Consider the following 17,673-nt stretch of genomic DNA (forward strand, 5'->3'; position numbering starts at 1 on the left):
TGGCCTGCATTGCAGAGAGGTGTAACAAGGGTGTGGCCTCATTACACTTCTCTGCAATGCAGCTCCCTCGTGCATACTGGAGGCTCCTGGTGGACTAGTTGACCCCAGGGACCCCCAGTATGCAAGGGGAATTAGTTCCCCCTCTGCAAACGCGGCAGTGGGCTGCGTTGCAGAGAGGTGTAACAAGGGGCATAGTCTCATTACACCTCTGCAATGCAGCCCCAGGCGCATACTGGAGGTTCCAGGTGGGCTAATAGGCCCCCAGGGGCCCCCAGTATGCAAGGGGAATTAGTTTCCCCTCTTCAAACATGCACGGGGGCTGCGTTGCAGAGAGGTGTAAAAAGGGTTGTGGCTTCATTACACCTCTCTGCAATGCAGTCCCCTGGCGCATACTGGAGATTCCTGGTGGGCTTTCAGGTCTTATATAGTTAGGAATTAGCATTAAAAAAACCTTTGAAATTCACTGAAAAAACCACAGGTTTCACACCAGTTATAGTTAGGAATTAGCATTTAAAAAACCTTTGAAATTCACTGAAAAAACCATAGGTTTCACACCAGTTATAGTTAGGAATTAGCATTTAAAAAACCTATTAAATTCACTGACAAAACCAGTTATAGTTAGCTGGAAATTTTACTGATATAAAACCAATGAAATTCCACGTTATAGTTAGTTGGACTCACTATAACTTGCGCGTGCAATGCACTGCTGATGACGTCACATATTACATCACTCATGACATGGTCAGTGACATCACTCATGACATCACTGATGACACCATCCTTGTGACATAGTGACAGACCTCCTTTCAGTGTAATGTAACCCTTGAAACACATATTCAAAAATAGAAACTGAAATTTAAAAAAAAATGGAGATACCCATATCAGTTACAACAAGCAATTCAGTAATTCCACCATCTATATGCACATCCAGTCATTCACCAACAGTTCTATATAGTCACTCATACATATACTCACTTATCATATGAAGTGATACACCTATACATCCTGTTACACACCGACAGTCATCCAAAAGTTACTCACACACATACTCACACGTGCAAATAAACTATTGAACATCCATTTATTTGAATATAGAGTTATACACACACTACAACCTTACTTGTATTGAAAATTACACATATTTATTCTCTTAAACAATCACTTATAGAAACACATACTTATTTAAACAGGAACTCTTACAATCTCTTACTCTCACATATACTCACTTATATACATCAATATTCACATATACTAGATTAAAACATATGTAGTTACTGATAAAGACACTAGTGAGACAGTCATTCACTCACTAACAAACACATATACACACTCATCCATCCATACAGTCCTGCACATATGCTGTCTTCAAAACACATACAAACAGCGAGTCAGTCACTCATGCATCTATGTGCTAAGTAATACCCCCACCAAACCATATAGACACTCATACTGATACTAAGAGAAACATCTAATAACCCATATACATACGCATGTAGCTACTTACCAACACATGTAGCCACTTATAAACAAAGTGAAACAATAATATATATATTTAAATATTTAAACATTACTCACTAATATTTATTTTTCAGAAAGACACATATTCACTGGATGGTGTCATCAGTGATGTCATGAGTGATGTCACTGACCATGTCATGAGTGATGTAATATGTGACGTCATCAGCAGTGCATTGCACGCGCAAGTTATAGTGAGTCCAACTAACTATAACGTGGAATTTCATTGGTTTTATATCAGTAAAATTTCCAGCTAACTATAACTGGTTTTGTCAGTGAATTTAATAGGTTTTTTAAATGCTAATTCCTAACTATAACTGGTGTGAAACCTATGGTTTTTTCAGTGAATATATATATATATATATATATTACCTACTGGCTATCGCCAGTAGGTATATATAGTTAGGATTAATTCCCTATGGGATTTTAGAAAATTCTATGTCTAATAACTTTGGCGTTTGGAGACAGAATCGGCTGAAATTTTCAGGAAAATGGCACATTTTGTTTCTGAGCAGCCCCTGAAAATTTGGGGGGGGGTCGTCAAGCGGGGGCCGAGAAAAAAGGGGGGTCCCAAAACGTGTTTTTAACATTGAGTTTTCCATAGGGCGGTTGGACTCACTTTTAGCTCGAACGGCTGAATGGATTTGCACGAAACTTGGCAAAATTGTAGGGACTGTTAGCCCGATGTGCCTTTGCTAGGTCTCAATATATGTGCTCCAGTAGTTTTTGAGAAATTAACGTTCAAAACAAGATATATATCTGTAACAGCGCTCCGGGCTGCGCTCCGGTCCGCTTACTTTTCGCGAAACGGAACTTTGCGCGCAGAAAGCTGATTGGCTCTCCGGTGTCTGTCAACATTCTAAACAGTCCGGAGCGGCCGCCATCTTATCTCTCGGTAGGATCGAGAGAGAAGAAGAGGTGAAAAACGAAGGGGGAATTTATTGAAAGGGGGCAAGGTATACCCCTCTTGACCCCCTAGGAATGTTGTTGGGGTTATTAAAGGGTCCCGTGGGGAAAATAAAAAAAAAATGATTTTTCACGGTAGAAGCGCTTCACGGGCCGCGAACTGGGCCGCAAACTGGTAGCGAAATGGGAATTCGCCATTTTGTGCTTCGTTTTAATTAAATTACTAGGTATAAGGGGGTGCGGGAGACGTATCCTAATCCCCTATGTTTCATGAGGGTGGCTGAGGAGGCTCATATATGTTGATACATCTCTTCCAGCGGCTGTGCGTGAGCTTTTTTTTTTTTTGCTGCGTGACAGTCCGGAGCGGCCGCCATCTTATCTCTCGGTAGGATCGAGAGAGAAGAAGAGGTGAAAAACGAAGGGGGAATTTAATGAAAGGGGGCAAGGTATACCCCTCTTGACCTCCTAGGAATGTTGTTAGGGTTATTAAAGGGGCCCGTGGGGAAAATAAAAAAAAAAATGATTTTTCACGGTAGAAGCGCTTCACGGGCCGCGAACTGGGCCGCAAACTGGTAGCGAAACGGGAATTCGCCATTTTGTGCTTCGTTTTAATTAAATTACTAGGTATAAGGGGGTGCGGGAGACGTATCCTAATCCCCTATGTTTCATGAGGGTGGCTGAGGAGGCTCATATATGTTGATACATCTTTTCCAGCGGCTGTGCGTGAGCTTTTTATTTTTTTTGCTGCGTGACGTCTGTTAACGTTCGATTCGATGGAAATCAGGAAATGTGGACCGCCAATTTGTCACTGCGATAAAATATTTTGTTATAAATGAATCCTTATTGATAAACATTGTCTGCGCCATTTTGCCTTTTTTCCAATGCCACAATTTTGTCGTGCACGGCAGCCATTTTAGATGCCAGGCTGGTCCCAGGCTATCACCTACCCCTGCGGATGTAGTTTATGGCCCCAGCTAAAGAGAATCCAGACATGCCAACCCTCCCGATTCAGGCGTGAGACTACTGATTTCAGTGCTAGTCTCCCGCCTCCCGATTTCTGCAAGCAAAAACCCGGGGGCATATTACGAACAACTAGCGATAATTTTTGTCTCTAACTTGTTTAGAGACAAAAATTTTCGCCGCACATCGGCGATTTTTATCGCAGATAAACCTTGCTATTATCGCAGAAAAGTCAGCGATATTCATGTATTATCGAGCAAATGCTCTTAGCCATGTTATCTACCTCCCATTGGATAACATGGCTAAGAACTGCTCAGGGCAGGTGTTAGCTTTTGGAGATATTCGCGTTTAGCGCGAATATCTCCAAAAGTTGGTAATAGGAGATAGCGATGTTAGGGACTGTTTCCAGTCGCTAACATCTTGGCACGCCCACTTTGCATGTCATTAGTGATAAGTATCACTGACATGCAAAGCGGGGCCCAAGATGGTCGCTATCTCCTTTTAGCTGTCACTAACTGGTGTTAGCGACAGCTTGGTAATAGGGAGATCATTTTATCTCCGCTTTCATGGCTTTTAAAGCCAAAAAAGCGGAGATAAACCCCCTTGATAATATGCCCCACGATTCCTCGGGGGTTTCAGCTGACAGGGCTTGGTATTGTGTTACGTGGTAATTTTTCCAGGAAACGTCAGACGGTCGATGCAGGTGTTCCTGAAGAGGTGATAAACCATTTAAGCCTCATGAACAAGCGCATGGTCTTTTAAAGATTTGTGAAGTACTCGGGGCGGCGGTGTGTGTGTGCCCTCTTTCAGGAGCGGGCGGGGGGGCACTGCCAGCAACTTGCCAGGTCAGGTAGTGTTCAACACGTGCATCACCCTTTCTCTGCCTGCTATTGCGCTCCATGCTTCGGAAAGGTAAGAAAAAGAACGTGCATTTGAGTTTGAAATGTCCGATCCTGTAGCAGTACACTTGCAAAGCCCACACATGACAATAACCCGATTCAAGGCCCCATTCACCCGTTTTTAAAAAAATTTATAACACTCCAACAAAGTAACATTATAAAACTTTATTAACTTTTAAATATAATGAACTGAACAAAAACTGTAAAAACATTTAAACATTTTTCACCCAAAAAAGCAACAATGGTCAGAAGCTGTCTTTTGTGCGAATAGTCCCAAGGCAGCACAACGTGCAGAGTTCTGGACGGCACCCAGGTGATGTCGCCTGGGTGCCGCACTGCTTTTGGGATCCTACAATGCTGCTCCGAAAATTGGCGTGGGGCGTCCCGGGTGGTGCGGGGGGAGGCCTCGTCAGTAGCGGTCTGTTGTGCGAATAGTCCCAAGGCAGCAGAACGCGCTGAGATGTTGATGTCCAGTAAACTGCCGCACTGGTTTTGGTATCCTACAATGCTGCTCCGAAAATTGGCGTGGGGCGGCCCGGGGGGGGGGGCGTGGGGGAGGCGGCGTGAACGGGCCTCCCCAGGTGGCGGCCATCCAGCTGAGTTGCGCCCGCTCTTGCGGCTACAGCGTCTCGCTCACCATGTTGTTGAGTTGCTCCCACTCTTGCAGTGCCGCGATAGGCGGCTGCCACATGACTCTTAAAATGGCGGACGGCTCTTCGGTTTTGGGCCTGGTCCACTGAAATGGCCCTGGGACACCTTGGAACTCGGACGCTTGCCTGCTAGGGCTTGGGCTCCATTCTCGAAAAGCGTCCCCTCAGCCGTGAAGATTCTACAAAAGTCTTGGGGGCCCCCGACTCCCGCCGGCTTCCGGTGGGGAGCGGCTGCCATGATTGCTCGCGAAATGACCATGACGGAGCCACGAGATGGTGGTGCTCTCATGCTGACGCCAGCTTCAGTCTGAATGATCCAGAAACAAGGTGGGGCTTTCATCGTTTGGGAAAAAAAATGTTCTAAACCAATGAAAAGTGTTATTTTTAGGTCATATGACCAAGCCTTCCATCTTTAGGAAACCAAAAGTAAAATGAACCAATGAAAAGTTTTATAAACAAGTCACATGACCTGTTATGCGGCATAGGGCTACAAAAAGCGTAGAAAATCCGTTGGCACGTGAGGCGGCGTCAGTAGCGGACCGATGTGCGAATAGGCCGAAGGCAGCACAACGCGTCGAGATCCGGATGGCACCGAGGTGGTGTCCAGCAAATTGCCGCACTGGTGTGGCCATCCTACAATGCTGCGCCGAAAGACGGCGTGGCCAGCTGAGTTGCGGTCACTCTTGCGGTACAGTGAATCGAACGCGCCGAGATCCGGATGGCACCGAGGTGGTATCCAGCAAGTTGCCGCACTGGTGTGGCCATCCTACAATGCTGCGCCGAAAGACGGCGTGTCCAGCTGAGTTGCGGTCACTCTTGCGGTACAGTGAATCGAACGCGCCGAGATCCGGATGGCACCGAGGTGGTGTCCAGCAAGTTGCGGCACTGGTGTGGCCATCCTACAATGCTGCGCCGAAAGACGGCGTGTCCAGCTGAGTTCCGGTCAGTTTTGCGGTACAGTGACTCGAACGCGCCGAGATCCGGATGGCACCGAGGTGGTGTCCAGCAAGTTGCCGCACTGGTGTGGCCATCCTACAATGCTGCGCCGAAAGTCGGCGTGGGGTGCCCCGTTGGCTTATGAGGTGATGTCAGTAGTGGACCGATGTGTGAATAGGTCGGAACCAGCACAAGGCGCCAAGATCCGAATGGCAAGTCCTGGATGTTGAGTGCCTCAGTTGAGAGTTCTGAGCAGTGCTTGTAAGACTGTCTGAAGCTTATTTGCACCTGCTGCAGCTTCACTATTGCCCTGGTTTGGCCAAAGGTCGCACATGACATAGGCGGCCGGCTCCCGAGGTCCGGCGGAACTTTTTTCCTTTTCCTTTCTGTTTCTTTTCCTACAATCCGTTTCATCTGAAGACACGACCAGGTCCCTGAATGTTTGCAGGGGGACGCTATTGATTGAATGAAAATGGCGGCTTGACACAAAGCTGACTCAAGCGTTGCTGTTGATGCTATACAGACAAAAATTGGTTTTCAGTTTGTACATTCTTCAGGATTTTTTTTTCCATCCAAGGCTGATTGAGAGTTTGTAGAAAAATGGCTTCAGATTTTCCACATACTACTCTTCAACATTCTTCCTAAATGTAACAATGTGAAACTCACTAGGAGAACGGCTGTTTCTGTTTCCTTTCAAAATGCTGCCAACAATTTTTTCTGAATGGAAGACACCATCTTGTAGCATACAGGGCCGAAAGGGGTTCTGGTCTGGCCGATGGTTGGTGGAGACATTTTGACTATATCTTGGACCTGCCCGGGCTCGCCCAAAATGGCGCCGGTATAAATGGGACTCGTAACTCCTTGCCCGCAAATGTATATCTAGAAAATTTTATTGTAAGTGGCCCTGTCTTATTTTAATTACAAAATGTACGTCCACCGATTCCGCAACTGTTAGACACCTTAGTTCTTCCAAACTAATGGCCCGCTCGTTACGTTCCTCTACAGTGTAAATGTCTCCTCATCATATACGATTTCAGTTTGCTCCGTGGCCGGCCCACGTGGTTATAGGCCCGTATTTGTATACTGACATTTTCACAATAAAGGTTTTTAAAACAAAACACGGTAGTAGTATTTACATTGGTAAAGTTTTTACTTTTAGTCACTGTTTTCGAATCAGTAAAAGGCAAGTGAAATAAAGCAGTCCAATTACATGACGGATAAAAGGTATAATATGTAGGAACGCAGTAAAGATAAATGGTCAAGGGCAGTTTTTTTTTTTATTTCTGCAACATAAAGTGATCGATAAGAATCTGATAATCAGGCGTATCGGCGACTAAGACAGCAGGCCGAGTCTCTTTTACTCAACGGCTCCGTCATGGAACGAAGAAACGCCCTTTTTCTCGAAAAAGGAATATATTTTACTTGCAGGACAGTTGTAAATTTTCCGGGAAAGTACATTAGCCTGGAATATTATAACATATGTTTAAAAAAAAAAAATGTTCGAAAACAATAAAAAGCGTAATTTTTAGGTCATATGACCAAGCTTTTCATCATTAAAATAACAAAAGTAAAATGAACCAATGAAAAGTTTTATTAACAAGTCACATGACCTGTTATGCTTACGTTACGCGCTGCGCGCCGCGCCTCGGATCACTTCCGGGTGCGCTAACGCGGCGTTTCATATAACGCATTACGCGACAACGTAGGTCAAGAATATAGTCAAAATGTCTCCACCAACCAGCGTTCGGAACACAACCCCTTTCAGCAGTCCAAAAAGTTCTGTTAAATGACAACAGAGGGGACAGGCAACAAGAACCATCAGTCAAAGAGGGGAGGGCAAGTTCTTCTCTTCCGGGTCATGTTGGGGCGCTACCGGAACTGATCGAATTGGTAGTCTACAGTGTTTCTGGATGTTTCAGACTAAAGCTGGCATCAGCATGAGAGCACTACCATCTCGTAGCTCCGTCGTGGCCATTTCACGAGCAGACATGGCAGCCGCTCCCCACCAGAAGCCTGCGGGAGTCGGGGGCCCCCAAGACTTTTGTAGAATCTTCACGGCTGAGGGGACGTTTTCGAGAATGGGACCCAAGCCCTATCAGGGAAGCGTCCGAGTTCCAAGGAGTCCCAGGGCCATTTTAGTGGACCAGGCCCAAATCCGAAGAGCCGGCCGCCATTTTGAGAGTCCTGTGGCAGCCGCCTATCGCTGCACCGCAAGAGCAGGAGCAACTCAACTACATGGTGAGCGAGACGCTGTAGTCGCAAGAGCGGGCGGTAAACAGCTGAATGGCGGAAGAGGCACAGTGTAGCAAAAGCGGGCGGAATGGCAACTGAAACGGTAAAGGGGCGCCCCACTACAGCGTGTCTTCAGGTCAAACGGATTGTGGGACAAGGTCCAGAATAGAAGAGTCATCAAAAGGCAAAAAGTTCCGCCGGACCCCGAGAGCCGGCCGCCTATGTCGGGGGCGATCTCAGGCTACACCGGTGCTATAAGACTTGGGGAGGGGGTCGGAGCCAAGTGTCTTCTCCGAGTCCATGGCCATCACACCGCCCCTCGGGGGCCTCCGTCAAGCTGTTTAGGAAGGTTTCATATGACATTGTTTTCTAATGCAGTCAGGTCCACAAACGACACTCACTTACTCTGAGAATAGTGAAGCTGCAGTAGGTGGAAATAAGCTTCAGACAGTGTTACAAGCGTTGCTCAGAACTCTGAACTATGGCACCCAACATCCAGAACTTATGCCATTTGAGAATGGCAGTGACATTGAAGCAACTCAGGGACCAAAACCATTAACGTACTTTCACGTATGAAAATCTTACTTGGGGAGGGGGCAGGAGCGAAGCGCCCCCTCCCAGTCCGCGCCACCACACCGTATGTTGTAAATCTGAAGCCATCGTTCTACAAAGTCAACCAACCTTGGATTGAAAAATCTAGAAAAATGTACAAACTGAAAACCAGTTTTGGTCTGCATAGCATCAGTAGCAACGCTTGCTATCAGAGTGCATGAGTTTCATGCTCGATCGATTGAGCTAGCCGGATCGGGCAATAAAAAGTATAAAATAGTTATGTAAATAGTTATTTAATAAAATGTTTTACCCTATTTCTTTGCTGGTGTGTTGTCTATATTTTTAATATTTGCATAGGGTTTGTCGTTATTTTGGGCGGGGTGGGTGACGGAGTCGAGCTGTCTTGCAGCCCTCATGGTGTGGAGCTAAGTTCATCTCACTATTTTCGTATTTCTCATGAAGGGTTGTTCCTAATATTTCTATTTTAGCGAGGTCAAAAAGAGATCCAATTAGTGGCCTACTGATTTTGCTCGATTACTTTTATTTTTTTACACGATTTTTCACTATCTGCAAAGACTAAACAGAGTATTGCGACTTTGTGCTTGTTTGTAAATAGATAATGAACCAAAGAGAATCAATTGTAAAACAGTAAATGCTTGGATAACAATCAATCAAATGGAGAGACAAGCAGGTACGACGGATTACAACAGGGGTAAAGGTCTGCGTTAACTACCGTTCACTATCTGCAAAGAGAGAGTACTACTAAGAGAAAAGAGGGGAGGGGGGGGTGCAGCGTTCAAAGCACATCAGCGTGCATAAATACGAAAATGTTTTTATCTATCACGTACTTGACATTTTAAAGCTTTTCATATTTGCTATTAAAAAACCATTGAAATTCACTGAAAAAACCATAGGTTATAGTCGATATATAGTTAGGAATTTGCATTTACAAAACCTTGAAAATTCAATGAAAAACCATTGGTTTTAGGCCATATATAGTTAGGGATTTGCATTTACAAAACCTTATTTTACTCACATAAAACCATTGAAATTCCATATATAGTTAGATGCGCTAACTATATATCGCGCACCCGCAATCCACTGCTGATGATGTCACATATTACATCATTCATGACATGGTCAGTGACATCACTGATGACATCACTGATGACAACTCAAATGACATCACTGATGACAAGTGACGTTTTGATCGTTTCACGGAAATGCAAAATCGTTATCATATCCTTATTAAAAAAAAAATGCTTTTATATGTATGGTACTAAATGTCTTGCGTTATTATTTACTTTTCATTCATATTTTTTTTCACGAATGAAAGTAGCGCTCTGGGTGCGCTTTCCGGAGAGCTTACCGGAGCGCGCACCCAGAGCGCCCCAGGAAAAAATTATAAAAAAAAATAATAATAATAATAATTAATACTTACTCAAAACAGCAAATTTATAAAAAAATCGTAGGTTAGAACCTCGATATAGAAAGGAATTAGCATTTAAAAAACCTATGAAATTCACTGAAAAAACCATAGGGTTCACACCAGTTATAGTTAGGAATTAGCATTTAAAAAACCTATTAAATTCACTGAAAAAACCATAGGTTTCACACCAGTTATAGTTAGCTGGAAATTTTACTGACATAAAACCAATGAAATTCCACGTTATAGTTAGTTGGACTCACTATAACTTGCGCGTGTAATGTACTGCTGATGACATCACATATTACATCACTCATGACATGGTCAGTGAAAATTGTTTGAGTAATGTTTTTTTCCATCTATATATTCTTATAGATACTAATGAAGATATGAAGAGGAAGAAAATTTGATTTTGTGAAAGCCTGGAGTTGAGATGATGAATGAAGAGAATGAACTGGTTGGAGACAAACGATTAAAACAATGGGAGCTATGTTGTTAAGCCCACTGGGGCGGAATAACTCTTAAAAGATGTTGATATTGACTATCAAATAAAAGCCCACTGGGGCGAGATGACGAGAGATACCCTAACGAAAGCAGGAAAGTAAATGAAAATGGCAAGCAGCCATCAGGGGGTATGAAGAACATTGTACCACTAATATTGATGCACCCTATTGCATATAAAGACGAGGGTATGACAAAAGATAATGAACGAGGAGCATAAACACTCACATGTGAGCATGAGGCAGAGCGGGGTGCGATGCCATTCCCACTTGGGCATAATAACTTTCAGGCTATGACAGAAAGATCTGTTGAGTCAATTAAAGAGTGGCGAGCAGCCAAAATGTTGCATGTAAACCTTGGAATAATGACCTCGTGGTGAATCATGAAATACTCGATGATGTATATGTAACAAAACGCACACATTAACTGTCTCAAAAAGTATACTCTTCAGCATATTTTTGAAGGCTGTATATCACATGGAATGGAGAGGTTCATATTGAGTGGTATCTTTTCACTTTTATATTACAGCGCTAGTCTGCTTTCTATGATTATTCACCATTATGTCACATGTTTACTCAAAACCAATTGTGAATCAAACACTTTTACTCGTGAGCAAGGGAGGTGAGCTTCTGAAACGCGTAGAGTTGTTGCCTTTGAAACTGCATTAAAGGCTTGTTTCCAGCAAGATGTTGTTTGTGTGTTTTCTGACTGGAAAGACAAAGTCGGGATTGGAATATATATATATATTACCTACTGGCGGTCGCCAGTAGGTATATATAGTTAGGATTTTTTCCCTATGGGATTTCTGAAAATTCTATGCCTAATAACTTTGGCGTTTGTGGACGGAATTGGCTGAAATTTTCAGGAAAATGGCACATTTTGTTTCTGAGCAGCCCTTGAAAATTTGGGGGGGTTTTGTGGAGGGGGGGCCGAGAAAAAAGGGGGGTCCCAAAACGCGTTTTTTCCATGTTAATTTCCATAGGGCGGTTGGACTCACTTTTAGCCCGAACGGCTGAATGGATTTGCACGAAACTTGGCAAAATTGTAGGGACTGTTAGCCCGATGTGCCTTTGCTAGGTCTCAATATATGTGCTTCAGTGGATTTTGAGAAATTAACGTTTAAATCAAGATATATATCTGTAACAGCGCTCTGGGCAGCGATCCGGTTAGCGAACCTTTCGCGTATCGGAACTTTGCGATGCGAAGCTGATTGGCCCTCCGGTGTCTGTCAACATTCTAAACAGTCCGGAGCGGCCGCCATCTTGTCTCTCGGTAGGATCGAGAGACAAGAGGAGGCCAAAACAAAGGGGGAAATTACCATAAGGGGGCATAGTAGATCCTCGTTGACCCCCTAGGTTTTATGTGGAGGTTTTAAAAGGGCCTAGGAGGGTCCAAAAAAAAAAATTTTTTTTTGCGTGGTAAGCGCCAAGTTCGCGAACCGGATAGCTTTCTGGGCAGCGAACTTTATGGATAAAAGAATGAAAGACTTTTCTAATACTGTATGTTAATTGTTTGTTGTTTTTCTTGTTTTTTTTTGTTTTCTTTTTTTTTAAAGTGTTTTTTTTATTTTGATTCTTTTTCATAATTTATTAAACTTTCTAACATTTCAGTGTCTGAAATGTCATTATTTTCTTGAAATATTGTTTGCAATCTGTGAGGTTGCAAAATGTCCTCATTTGCAAGGAGGAGATCTACTGCTTGGACACATTGCAGCAGTTCATTATCCAAGCTTTCATCCATAAATTCCATGTCAATTGGTTCTATTAATTCCTGGCTGCTCTCTTCCAGGTCCATCTCAAATGAAACTTGCTGCTCGCCTTCCATTTTGCCTGAAATTTGGATTAAAAAAATATATATTAGTAGAGATAGGGCACTGTTGGGATTAATTTTAGATAGGCAGTTTTTATCAGTGAATTTATCTTTTGGCAGTGTATAGTATGAGAGTGGAAATAGGACTATAAAAAAGTGTATGTGATTTAACCAAGACAAGCCTTACTCCATTGATAACTATAACAGAGAAGTCTATCTAAATACATTACTACTACAGAGGGATAGTGTATATCTAGCAGAAAAAGTCTACTATATTAAGTCATAGTGCACAATATATTAAATTATAACTTACCTTCACAAAGAAGTTGAAGTTTTTTGAAGCTATTGAAATTGGAGGTACAACAAGAAGTAGTAGTCAAAATGGCTGTGTTTCCTTCTCTCCCTTTATATATATACAGGTATATAACCAATTAAATGTCAGGTAATAAAAGTAGAAAATGAAAGTAACATTTTCATTGGTTGTCAATTCCAACAATTCAGATGTGTTTTGTGAAGTAATTTACCTCACGGTACTTGGAGAGGTCTACAGGCTAAATGGCTAAATGGAATTTCAATGAAATTTGTGAGAATGGAAGGGAATGTTATGTAGTATGAGCTAATCTATATTTGGTGAGAGTGTCTCTAGTCGTTTTTCTGTAAATTACTTTCCCGCCTTTTTTTAGGACCGCTTTCCGGGAAGCTGCCCGGTTAGCGAACCTTAAGCGTCACGGGAGTCCACCATTTTGTGTTTCGTTCGCATTAAGATACAAGATGGAGGGCAAATAATGTTTAGAATGGGTAGAAGGGGTCATGGTAGACTTATCTTGACCCCCTAGGTTTTCTAAGCGTGGCTGAGGAGGCTTATATGTGCGGAAAAAAAAACTTTTTTTTAAAAAATTCCGCGAGGTTAGCTTTCGGTTAGCGAACCGGGTAGCGCTCCGGGGAGCGAATTTTGTGGAAAATTAGTGAAAAAAGTTAGAGAAAAATAATAATTGTGAGTGATCAGATGTAGGGTAGCTCTGAGAAGAGCTTTTGGGTTTATGGTACATTTAGGTACTTATAAGTAGGTACCAATGCACAGTCTTAAATTCAGAATGAAAATTCTGTTGCCCTCATCTGAGAAGTGAACTCCATCTCCTCTGTAGATATCTTGCATGTAGTAACGCAAGTTATTGTTGTAAAGAGAGCCCATTCCATGGTCTCTCATGTAAGCTGAAACAGATTTGTTTACATGCTTCCTCGCTTTCTCAATTTGTGGACAAAATTGGTTGGACCACCTCCATTTCTGTCTTTGGCATATATTTGAATATACCAAGGCAGTTTGAGGAAAAAGTGCCATTAATTGCTCCAAGGTGTCCTTTAAAAGCATTTCCAGACCTACCCCTGTCAAAGTGCCCAAATCATTACCTCCACAGTGCACTATTAACAGGTCAGGTTTTGGCAAATGCATAAAGGTTTTCACCAATGGTATCAATTGGTGACATTTTAATCCTCTTTGGCCCAACCAGTTAATTTCCACATCTTGTAAATTGAGGTTGTGTAAATTTCTGCTCTCAGCATACCTTTGAGCCCAGTGGATGTAACTATGTCCAACAATCCAGACGTTAAACATGGTGGAAGAAGGTTGTTCTGCAGTCAGATGAAGTGTGGTAATGAAAGGGCAGTTGAAACAGTAGGAGTTTCTAAAGAAAAAAAACTGTGGATTTACAATGCTAATGATTCATTAGCAGTGATTGGTGCATTTCCATTTCTGAAAACAGAAAGTTAGGGTGCATGGATGTGTTCTTTGAAAGATGTAATTTGAATGGTCAAGGAAGAAACAATTAATGAAAGATTGCACTGGATACGCAGGTGCACTGAGAGTTCAGAGTTCAATTGAAACATTGTTGTGTGAATTTGCAAACATCAGAGGTCTTCCAGGAGGTGGTTGCTATGGAAACAAGGCAGACAGGGCAGAGGGGGGAAGGGTTTTGATTTGAAAAAAGTGAGGGAAGAGGTATGATTGGCTAATATGAGAGATATGTGAAAAGAATATCTGTATTTCTGTGCTTTCAATAGCTGCAGCCTTTGGAGTGCATCCTTTTTCTTCTGCTGAAGACAATTTGGTGTATTTCTGAGACTGTTTTCAAAACTCAAAAAATATTTGCTAAGGTGAGAAAAGATTTATTTAATTTAGATAGAGAATAGTATGATTTAAGGAGAAAATGATGAAGAAAGCTGTGTTTTTAAAATGTGGTTTTGTCTCTAGTTATATACTAATAGAATTAGTTTCATAGAGAAATTATAATTGCATATTTGGTGTAACATTCTGGCATGCTGTAACACAAGATATTGTAATACATGGAGGCCATTTCATGGTCTGTTATGTAAGCTGAAACAGATATGTTGCTTTTAAAAACGATTTCAGAAATCAATTACATTTCTGGATATTTACTGCTAGAGCTTCATAGGTTGTTTTGGGCCATATTTATAAGGTATTTGAGTGTCTAAGATGTTATGTTCGCCTTTTAAAATGTAAAGTGTTCCTCATGGGGCAAGTGTCTTGTAAATACGCTCCCACTTGTGCTTGGCAAATTTAGATTTTGATTATGGGAGTTACCTAGCCATGTTAATAGTGTCCCAAAAATGGTGCTAGGGCATTCCAGAAAACACTTTCATGTGTCTCAAGGACATTTTTAGTTATTTCTTCATGAATGCAGATATACAATTGATTTATATGCTGTGTTTAAAAACGAATTTTGAAATGAATTAAATTTCAGGATATGTACTGTTAGAGCTTCATAGGTTGTTTGGGGTCCTATTTAGAAGGCATTTTAGTGTCTTTGATGTTATTTTTCCCTTTTTAAATGGAAAGCGTTCCTCATGGGGCCCTGAGCAGTTCTTAGCCATGTTATTTCATAGGAAGTGGATAACATGGCTAAGAGCATTTGCTGGAAAATGCATGAATATCGCTGATTTTTCTGCTATATTCATGGATTGTGGCCGTTTTTTTTCACATTGCTTCATAGGTTGTTTGGGTTCATATTTAGAAGGCATTTTAGTGTCTTTGATGTTATTTTTCCCTTTTTAAATGGAAAGCGTTCCTCATGGGGCCCTGAGCAGTTCTTAGCCATGTTATTTAATAGGAAGTGGATAACATGGCTAAGAGCATTTGCTGGAAAATGCATGAATATCGCTGACTTTTCTGCGATGTTATTTTTCCCTTTTTAAATGGAAAGTGTTCCTCATGGGGCAAGTGTCTTGTAAATACGCTCCCACTTGTGCTTGGCAAATTTAGATTTTGATTATGGGAGTTACCTAGCCATGTTAATAGTGTCCCAAAAATGGTGCTAGGGCATTCCAGAAAACACTTTCATGTGTCTCAAGGACATTTTTAGTTATTTCTTCATGAATGCAGATATACAATTGATTTATATGCTGTGTTTAAAAAAGAATTTTGAAATGAATTAAATTTCAGGATATGTACTGTTAGAGCTTCATAGGTTGTTTGGGGTCATATTTAGAAGGCATTTTAGTGTCTTTGATGTTATTTTTCCCTTTTTAAATGGAAAGCGTTCCTCATGGGGCCCTGAGCAGTTCTTAGCCATGTTATTTCATAGGAAGTGGATAACATGGCTAAGAGCATTTGCTGGAAAATGCATGAATATCGCTGATTTTTCTGCTATATTCATGGATTGTGGCCGTTTTTTTTCACATAGGTTGTTTGGGTTCATATTTAGAAGGCATTTTAGTGTCTTTGATGTTATTTTTCCCTTTTTAAATGGAAAGCGTTCCTCATGGGGCCCTGAGCAGTTCTTAGCCATGTTATTTAATAGGAAGTGGATAACATGGCTAAGAGCATTTGCTGGAAAATGCATGAATATCGCTGACTTTTCTGCGATGTTATTTTTCCCTTTTTAAATGGAAAGTGTTCCTCATGGGGCAAGTGTCTTGTAAATACGCTCCCACTTGTGCTTGGCAAATTTAGATTTTGATTATGGGAGTTACGTAGCCATGTTAATAGTGTCCCAAAAATGGTGCTAGGGCATTCCAGAAAACACAATCATGTGTCTCAAGGACATTTTTAGTCATTTCTTCATGAATGCAGGTATACAATTGATTTATATGCTGTGTTTAAAAACGAATTTTGAAATCAATTAAATTTCAGGATATGTACTGTTAGAGCTTCATAGGTTGTTTGGGGTCATATTTAGAAGGCATTTTAGTGTCTTTGATGTTATTTTTCCCTTTTTAAATGGAAAGCGTTCCTCATGGTGCCCTGAGCAGTTCTTAGCCATGTTATTTAATAGGAAGTGGATAACATGGCTAAGAGCATTTGCTGGAAAATGCATGAATATCGCTGATTTTTCTGCGATATTCATGCATTGCAGGCCTTTTTTTATCACATTTGCAAGCACTTCTTAGCCATGTTATCCAATGGGAGGTGGATAACATGGCTAAGAGCATTTGCTACAAAGGTTGTTTGGGGTTATATACCATTTTTGGGAAATTATTAACATGCCTATCTAACTCCCATAATCAAAATCTAAATTTGCCAACCGCAGGTGGGAGCGTATTTACAATAAATTTGCACCATGAAGAATGTAAAATAGCATACTAGATACTCAAATAACTTATAAATATGACCCAAAACATCTTATGAAGCACTAGTAGTGCATATTTCCAGAAATGTATTGGTTTTCATTTAATGATTTACTTCATTGGTAGGCCTTCACATGTTTTTTTACCTTGGTTTTTTTTCAGTGAAAATCTTATCTGCAACCATGTGTTGGCCTCACCTCAAATAAACAAAACAGGTGATGGACTGAATGTGGATCAATGACACACATTCACCCCAGTCAAAAGATCTGGGCCTAAACAAACCTTTAGATAGGCTACATCTTATCGTCATCCTGAATTAATGATTTAAAATATTAGGGAGTGATTTATGAGTGTTGTATGCCTGTTTTGTACCATTGAGTGTCATTTTTGTGATGCAGTGCTGGTGGAAAATATTTGCTATGTTAAATAATTAGTACGGCATTAAGTTTTAGATGACTGTTATTTATTTACTGTTTGGTAATAGTGGTTAATAACATTTTATATTATATTTTTTCACAGATTCAACTGCAGATTCTTTCATAGTTTGGAAAATGCCTTCCAGAAGTCGAATACGAAAGGCTAGAAAACGTCAAAGACAGCAGGATGATGTTTTATTGCAGCAGTCCTCTTCCCCAAATACTTATCAAAACACCAAGAAAGGTCCGGGTAAGAGCACGAAATCATTCTTAAGAAATATATGTAGTAA

This window comes from Lissotriton vulgaris, chromosome 2_1 (assembly GCF_964263255.1).
Source record: "Lissotriton vulgaris chromosome 2_1, aLisVul1.2, whole genome shotgun sequence".
Lineage (NCBI taxonomy): Eukaryota > Metazoa > Chordata > Amphibia > Caudata > Salamandridae > Lissotriton > Lissotriton vulgaris.